The sequence below is a fragment of the Sinocyclocheilus rhinocerous genome, unplaced genomic scaffold, assembly GCF_001515625.1.
Source record: "Sinocyclocheilus rhinocerous isolate Xijiao unplaced genomic scaffold, SAMN03320098_v1.1 scaffold889, whole genome shotgun sequence".
In the NCBI taxonomy this organism is placed as follows: domain Eukaryota; kingdom Metazoa; phylum Chordata; class Actinopteri; order Cypriniformes; family Cyprinidae; genus Sinocyclocheilus; species Sinocyclocheilus rhinocerous.
Window position 1 is genome coordinate 873,751 of NW_015638024.1, and position 8,978 is coordinate 882,728.

Genomic DNA, 8,978 nt, shown 5'->3' on the forward strand with positions numbered 1-8,978 from the left:
GCTACATTGGCTTCATTTGGAGCTATTCTTGTTGGAGGAGTAAAAATAGATTAAGTAACTGGCAATGCTGTGCCTATATGTAGTAAGTAACTCATTATTAATGTATTTTCTGTTTAATTCAGCTCCTTCGATAATTGACACATTTTTTGTTGCTATTTGTAACCTGATCTCACGATGATTAGGTGTAGCGAGTGTAGTTCTTTGCTGATAAACAGTTTTATAAATAAAATCACACATATGGGCTTATCATCACCCACTATTAGACAGAGTAAATAAGTAAAAAAAAAAAAAAATGGAATGCTGAACTTTAGTAAAAATGTTTAGGAGTCATCATAAGCTCACCCTGTGTCAAAAGTATTAATGTTTAACAGTCTGAGGATAACAGATTCTCATAGAAAAAGTCTCAAAGTCCCTTACTCCTTTATGTAAGCAGTGTTGGGGAGTAACTAGTTACATGTAACGGCGTTACGTAATTTAATTACAAAATAAATGTAACTGTAATCAGTTACAGTTACTAAGAAAAAATGTGTAATTAAATTAGGTTTGGAATGCAAGAGAGAGAATGGAGTGGACTGTGGAAGCGCACAGGCGGAGCAGAGAAGCAAAACTACTGTTCAGGGTTTCAAGTGCAGGTCAGTTTCATCTGTAAATATGCTATTATAGTTTTGTCTTTGTTTACTTAGTTAAGCAGCAGCAGCCCATTGCTCATCAGTCATCACTCAAAATACTGTATAAAGAACATCATTATTATCTATTGTAATGTTACAGTAGTAATTTAGCAGACAAATAATCATATTTTATAATAGGTTTAGGGAGAGCTAGGGCAGACAACAACACATCCCTTACGAAAATTAACGATGATTTTACTATAAATCCAAAGACAATGGTTACTATTGTTAAACCATGGTAAGCACAAATTAACCGTGGTTTTTGCTACACTAACCATAGTTTAACCATGGAATTTGTAGTAAATATAAAAAAATGGTAATCCATTTGCCAAAAAAAAAAAAACATGGTTACTGTACTTTTACTAGGCTATAATAAAAGCATGGTTAATGTTTGTAAGGGAAAAACATGACTCATGTTCAGTATTAGGATTTTTCTATAAAGATATTGTGGTGATGTACTAAGTACTAATTTAGAAAGTATAGTTTTGTTAAATCGTGAGTATTAAAGTCATGTGAGAGATAGAAATCAGGGCAAAATAAAGAGACTGAAAAGAAAAATGGAAGTGAAGGTGCAGTTCAGGAGAGAACTTTTAATTATTTTGCATGTCCCCAACCTAAGGATTTAAAACTGGGTTGTCCATGTTTCAGAATGTGTTGTGGGTGAATGAGTGTGAGATTTCCCAGCCTGAAATGTTTTTCCCAGTCCGCCCCTGGTGGAAATTAATGGCGCAGACATGCGGTTTCATTTACTACACATAGGCCTACTGAAGCTCGCTGTGTTTTCAGCCTCTGCCGCCTCAATATGAGTACATGATGAAGGGAAAAAAAACACCATCACCAAAAAAAGGGCACTTCGGAGTGTAAGGGCAGAAAGGGCATGTGCTCTGCACAGGTTGAGCCCTACCGGTACATTTTAAATAGGGTAACTTGTAATCTGTAACCTATTACATTTCCAAAGTAACCTTCCCAACACTGTATGTAAGTTCCTACACATGAATGGGCCTTACATTGTTAAAGAGTCAAGAAATAAATATTATGGTCACAAACAACACAATGACGTCTTAATCTATACCAAATATTTCACTAGTATTTTTTGTGTTTAGTTTTTATTTCTCAGAATGGGGCGTTCATGAGTAAGTCTGTATAATGTTTGTAAAAGCATTAAATGAATGTCCTGTATAAGTCTCAGTGGAGCTGTTACTGTTACTGGAGAAATGTGGGAGAGACTAATGAACATGTTTTTGAACATTTATTTTCAGTCACGCCAGGTTGCGGTAGACACAGAGCGTCTGGTGGTCCTTTTACTGCAAACCCTGGTTCCTTTTAGTCTCTTTTGCTGTCTTTTTATCTCTCCCTGTGTTTTACCAATCAGCATGTAACCTATCAATTTACTATTGATATATTTCTTTGTCCTTGATGAACATAATGTTTTTGAACTGTCTCAGAACAAAACAAATCACACTTAAGCCTTTAATGGGCACATCCAGATTTTTTATTTTTTTTTATAATAAAAATAGGTGAAAGAAAAAAAGAAATGCTTGTCTGTATAATGGTGCAAAACGGAAAAATGAAAATTGAGAATTATAATAATTTTTATGATTATTTATCATAGTTGTAAAATAATTTAAATTTTAATTTAGTAATTTGGCAAATTTATAAGTCACAATAGACAGTCTCCGTAGAACACAATAAAATCTGCAAATTTAAACTAGCAAACCAAAATTATTTAGCATACTATCATGGCTCAAAATGTGATCTACCAAATGGCTGAGAGGACTGTTAAAGGGTTAAAACAGAGGGGTTAAGAAAGGGATGGCTAAATATTTTCAAACAGAAATCTCAATGTATTCCCTTTGTTTAAGCGTTCATAATTCACAAGCTAAAAAAGGAGAGAAAATTGTGCAATAAAAACTGAAATACAAACCAAAAGGTCTCTTTACTTATGGAAAATGTTAACTTGTGACACAAACAGTTTACATCGTATGCCAATGGCAAACAGCTGTACTGTAATTTTCCACTACCTTGTTTGAATGTCACAAATACAAGTTCTACCAGCACAGGAAACTTTAACACAGGACAATCAATGTTCAGTAAACACTGAAAGTGTTTGACCCTGACTCTGTCTGAAGAAACACAAGATGTATTTCACACTGAATAAAATAACAATAAAATCAAAAGTTTCAGTCTGAAAGAAGGATTTATTAGCACATCTTTCAAAAGTCGCGAGTTGGAGGCTTTCAGTGCAAAGCAAGAAGAGGCCATGAAAGATTAGGGTTTGGGGATAATGCATTTAGGAGCAACAGAAAACAGAACATACTGTCTTGGAGTCTAAACTGGGACAGGAAATCCAGTCTTGGTGTAAAAGCTGTAATGGTCAAGTTATTATCTCTACAAATAAAGTGTTAGGTGTTAATTCAGTAACACTAAATGCAAGCTGTGCTAGTAAATAGAATTCAGTAAATACATTCAGTGGTTTCATAATTGTTCTTAAATTTAAACACGCATGGTTGAATGTATTTGTTAAAAAAAAGTTTCCAGCTCAACCCCGTCAGCATGTACCTGAAAAATGATGTATTACATAACTGACAAACCCACATAAATAAATTGGCCTTTTAATAGCATTTTCTTAAGAAAAAACCTTCTCAATGTGGTGCCTTTGGAATGGGCTGAAGTGTTCAGCTGAATTCATTTTATGTCTTTTCATCTGTGGACTCATTTGAGGCTATTTCTTCTCATTATTCTCATTATAGCTCCTATAAAGAACAAACCAAAGCAATATGTGGGGGAGATCAAGCAGAACTTTTTCCCTTCTCAATTAATTTAAAGACTGAGGCTGAAATCACCCCCATGGCTTTGCAGAAACTTGTTATTCTGCATGTACAAAGGATGTGATGTGATGTGAGCGAGCATGGATAATATTTAATGCCAAAGGGTCCTAGATATCAGACTAGATAGTCTTTACATTTATTAAAGCCTTTTCACTGTAATATTCTAGTGTACAATATACTCACTCTTTCAGGAATTTCCTTTCTGCAATGACCTTAACATTTTCTGGAGAACAGTTATGTAATATCTGAAGAAAGTGTGTTCGCTCATGTTTGACAGTCATTGGACATGTCATTGGACTGCATCACTAGTTAACTGGCTTGATAAAAGACAGTGGATAGAGGATTGTATTCTGGTTTGTGTTGATTTTTACATCTTAATTAAGAGTACATTTTCCGAAGAACATTGAATCATTTGTTCAACAGACTGATGACTAAGCCTATTTCATCAATCATCTACATCCAGGGCTTACTTTGTGTCAGAACAAGCTGGATCTGGACGTCTTCTCCAGAAATTGGTCCAGAATCTGTGAATTAAATTATTATATTATTAGATCCGTAGTCTATGTTTTTATTCTCAGAACTGGAATTTATGTTTTTAGTTTATATTTTTAGTTTAAATGTATACTATAAAATGCTATCAAAGTACACACATATATATATATATATACATATAATTATATTGGTGTTATTAATAATAATAATAGAATTCTTAAATTAATAATAATGCTTGTTTACCGCTATATTGCTTGTTCATCAAAAACAGCGATGCAACATATTTTGGAATTAGAATTAAAATTAGGAATTGGAATTGGAATTAGGCACGTGTTCCATCCACTTTTTGTTTTTCTTGTCCACTTTTCTAAATTTGCTTTTGGGTGAGGACAAAGATAATAGAAAATGGAAAAAGCCTATAGTATATATATTTAGCTTAGAAGTTATGGGGAAACTCATGACCAATGTATACAGCACTAATGCTTTGTCAACGCACTTAAAAGCCCTTTTTCTAATAAATGTGTTTCATGACCTCTCAGCTCCACCACAAACCTGCTGGATCCGTCACCACTCCTTGTACCAGGACATCAGCTAAAACAATCAAAAATGGACTAAATGATCTGTTGACAGTATATTACATAAGTTTCTTTGACATGCACACAAAATTACTGTTTGATTGCTAAGCAACAAAAAAGCTCACATTTAATCAAATATGTTGAATTATCTGAAAATACTAGGTGCATTGTTCCAAATGCAGTGTCACTTTATGATTGCTTCTGAAGGCTGTGTGTGCTTTGCTCAAGTCTTGTGTAAGAGGTCAGGGAGAGAATGATAGGGGGAGGATATGAGTTTTGAAAAAGGGAGTATTACTATCTTGTTGCAGCCTCAGCACTCCCTTTATCAGGGCAGCCAGTGGCTGTCAGCTTGGCCCTGATTTCTGGATTTGATCTGAGAGAGCAGGAGTCCATGAAAAGCCCCTTCCCACCAATTATTCGGTTACGCTTGCCTTACGCCAGTCCTCTAAAAAAGAATGATCACGAGATCAGCTTCTCAGAGGATGTTCTTTCACACTGGATCCTTATAGAGGAAGAGGTTAGAGAGAAGGAGGGCACATTAAAAATGAGCATACAGTAGGAGAGAGGAAACGAGAGGCAGATAAAGATTTAGAGGCAAAATCCCATATGTTTTGTTATGAGAACTAATAGATATGATCATTATCTAAGAAAATGAACCTAGTATAAAAACTTGCCTTGCATTTGTCTCTGCAAACGTTGACTGTAATCAACCATTCAACCCTATTACCCATTTATCATAAGTAAAAATGATCAAACAAATATTGGGAAATGTATCTATCAGCATATATCAACATTTGGTCCCAAATTAGCTACCAAACCACTCAATATTTAGCCTAAAGCTTAATTTAGCCTGTTCCCAGTATTTGGCATAGTTTTTGTAATGATGTTTATTAAGTTCATTCAAATAATTAATTAATTAATTAATTAATTAATTAATTTATTTATTTTGGGTTGGTTGGTTTTAAACTGTATTTGATGTGTCACAAATGTTTGTAATGGGGTTAAAAAATTGCAAACCTTCTTCTATAAAATTAATAGAAAGTTATTTGAAATAGAAATAAGTTAGCATAATAATTAGTATTATTGTGTATAGTAGTATTAGAGTTTAATATTTATTAATAATAATAATAATATTTTGGTTAAATATACCAAATATATATTTTGTATTAATTTTGTTATTATTATTATTATTATTATTATTATTTCGTATCAAATGCTGTTAAATATTTATAGATTTTATAAGAAATATAAATATATGAAATATATATATATACTTTATATTAAATATTTACCTTATATTAAATATGAAATATTTATAGCTAATACTGTATATGACCCCCTGAGGTTTATATCAAGGTTAAACATGTGTTGACAAAAACAATGATCATGGCATGGTGGTGGACATGGGCCATGCAGCGGAAGCAAGTCTGGATCATGGCATGGTTGCAGGCCTCGAGTGTGTAGCAGAGGACAAGACCATAAAGGATCAGGTGGCCATGGTAGAGTCAGCAGAGATGGAGACAGAAACAATGGAACAGGACGTCATGGAGGAGCAGAAGACCACAGAGGTAGAGTGATAGTGGTCTGAGTTGGCGGAGCAGAAACGTGGACCGCCTTCCTGGCCGTGACTGAGCAGAATTGGACGGCCTCCGTGGCCATGACTAAGCAGGTGTTGACAACCTGCTTGGCCATGACGGAGAAGGTGTGGATGGCCTCCATGGCTGTGACTGAGCAGTTATTGACAACCTCAGTGGCCGTGACAGAGCAGGTATTGACAACCTCCGTGGCTGTGACAGAACAGGCATGACTAAGCAGGCGTGGATAGCCTCCATGGCTGTGACAGGGAGCACAGGAAGTTCATGGACAGCCTCCATCGCAGTGACATGGAGCTAGAGTTTTCAACCTATGGGGTGCCAGCACCCATCAAAGGGGGCGTGAGCAGCTGTAAAATCAGAAGCATACACTCATCCAAGCATACAAGATTTTGCTAACAAATCTTTAGTCATCCACTAGAGTGGGCAATACGACTAGTCTCCCAGCTAATCAAGTGAAATCCTCATTGGCTATGGTTATTGCAGATTTAGAGCAATTGAGTTTGAGCAAAACAACTCAAGAAAGCAGTGTTGTAGGGGACTCTGCTGCCTCTGGAGAAATGTGTGCAGCCCAGGTTATTATTGGCCATTACCGGAAGCACTGTGGACAGTGGAATGACCTCCAGGACCACTGGACTTGGGACCACCAGATTTGAAGCACAGGGACAACGACGGCCATGGCCGGTAAAGTCCGTGGTGGACCAAATCAAGTCAAGTCACCTTTATTTATACAATACTGATTGTGTCAAAGCAGCTTTACAGTGTCAAACAGAAAAATAGTTTGTCAATTATGCAAGAGGTCAATAACAAAGAGCCATTTTTCCAGCTAAAGTCAGTTCATTGATGATTCATTGATGTCATCATCCAGTTCAGTTCTCTTTCAATAGTGTCTGTGCAATTAGTCAAGCATCCCCAACTAAGCAAGCCAAAGGCGACAGTGGCAAGGAACGAAAATTCCATCGGTGACAGATATGGAGAAAAAACCTTGGGAGAAACCAGGCACAGTCGGGGGGCCAGTTCTCCTCTGGCCAGAAGAAACCAGCATGGCGTGGTTTAATTCCAGGTTGCAACACAGGTCAGATTGTGCAGAGGACTTGTCTGGTTCCCGTTGTTATGGTGTAAGGGTGTTAATTTTTTTTTTTTTGTTCTCTTGTAGGTATCAGGAGAGATGAGGATCACCTGAATCAATTAGGAAGCGGGAGATATAATATTGTATGTATATAAGTATGGAGAAGTGACATCATCTCCACCTGGTGTTGGATTGCCTCGCTTGACTTGTCGTTTTGCCGTATTCTCTGACTTTTCAATTGCCATGAAATGTCATGGTATATTATGTGAACCCCCTAGAATTATGTAATAAACGTGTTATTTTGAGATTTTGGTGGATGGTTCCTTTGTTTGTTGCGGCCATGAGCCGACAGTAACACCGTGGTCTTGTGCCGATGGACGACAAGGTCTTCGCAGGGGATCTGTCTGGGGCGCATCTAGTTGACTTGGTCTCCGCTGACATTTAGGGCTGTAGAGGTCGTTTCTAGGTGCTGATCCACCATCTGGTCTGGGTATGGACTGGATCTGGGTGGTTACGGTGACCATCTGATCTGGATACAGACTGGATCCTTATGGCTACGGTGACCTCGGAATAAGAATGAAAGAGTCTAATATTGGCGTATATGCCATTCTTCTTACAATGTAGCAAGTACATCGGGTGTTTTGGGAAGAGTTCCCAGTTCCCGTTGTCCTTATTAATGCAGCCTAACAATCCTTTAACGGATATGAATTATAGAAATGCGATGGTGTATTATGTGTATGCCAGGTTAAAGAGATGGGTCTTTAATCTATTTAAACTGACAAGAGTGTGTCTGCCTCCCGAACAACGCTAGGTAGATTGTTCCAGAGTTTGGGCACTAAATAGGAAAAGGATCTTCCACCAACAGTCTGGCCTTTCCCCTTTGACCTTTGGCATCAACAAGACTTTTTTCCCCACAGAACTGCTGCTCATACTGGATATTTTCTCTTTTTTGGACTATTCTCTGTAACCCTTAGTGATGGTTATGTGTGAAAATCCCCGTAGATCAGAAGTTAATGAAATACTCAGAATAGCCTGTCTGCCACCAATAGCCATGCCACATTAAAGTCAATTAAATCATCTTTCTTCCCCATTCTGATGCTGAGTTTGGACTTCACCGTGTCTACATGCCTAAATGGATTGAGTTGCTGCCATGTGATTGGCTGATTAGATATTTATAGCTTATAATTTGTATGAGTCACTGATGTTTCTCAAGCTTAAGCCCCTTTTTCACTGACCATTTGCTGTAAAAGAAAAAAAAATAGTTTCAGGCTCTATTCTGTACCCCGTTCATTTAAATCTCATTTTACCACAATTTCAGAACAGTGCAGGGTATAGCAGCCGCCACACTTCCCCCACTGCTTTATACCTTATCAATACTTTGCGAAGGCCAGAAGGACACTAGCGCTCCCAGCCTATGGAAATGAACAGCTCTGGCATTTGAATGTCAGGGTGATATAGGCACATCTAGATGGCGGATATAAAAATCACTAGCCTTGGAGAAAGGGGTGGGGAAGCTCTGGCAAATTGTCATGTAATGTAAAATGGCTGGATGATGATAAAGACAACTCGACTGGGACACCATCAGAGGTCAAAGAAGCTAAAAGAAGATGAGTTTGGGACTCATTTCCATAGAGGTAGTCTCTCAGGTGACATCAAAAACAAATATCACATTCCCTCATTAAAGCAGCAGGCTGACAGAGAGAGAGTTTGTCTGGTTTGTCACACACTACGACATAAATGAGAGAATAAAATGT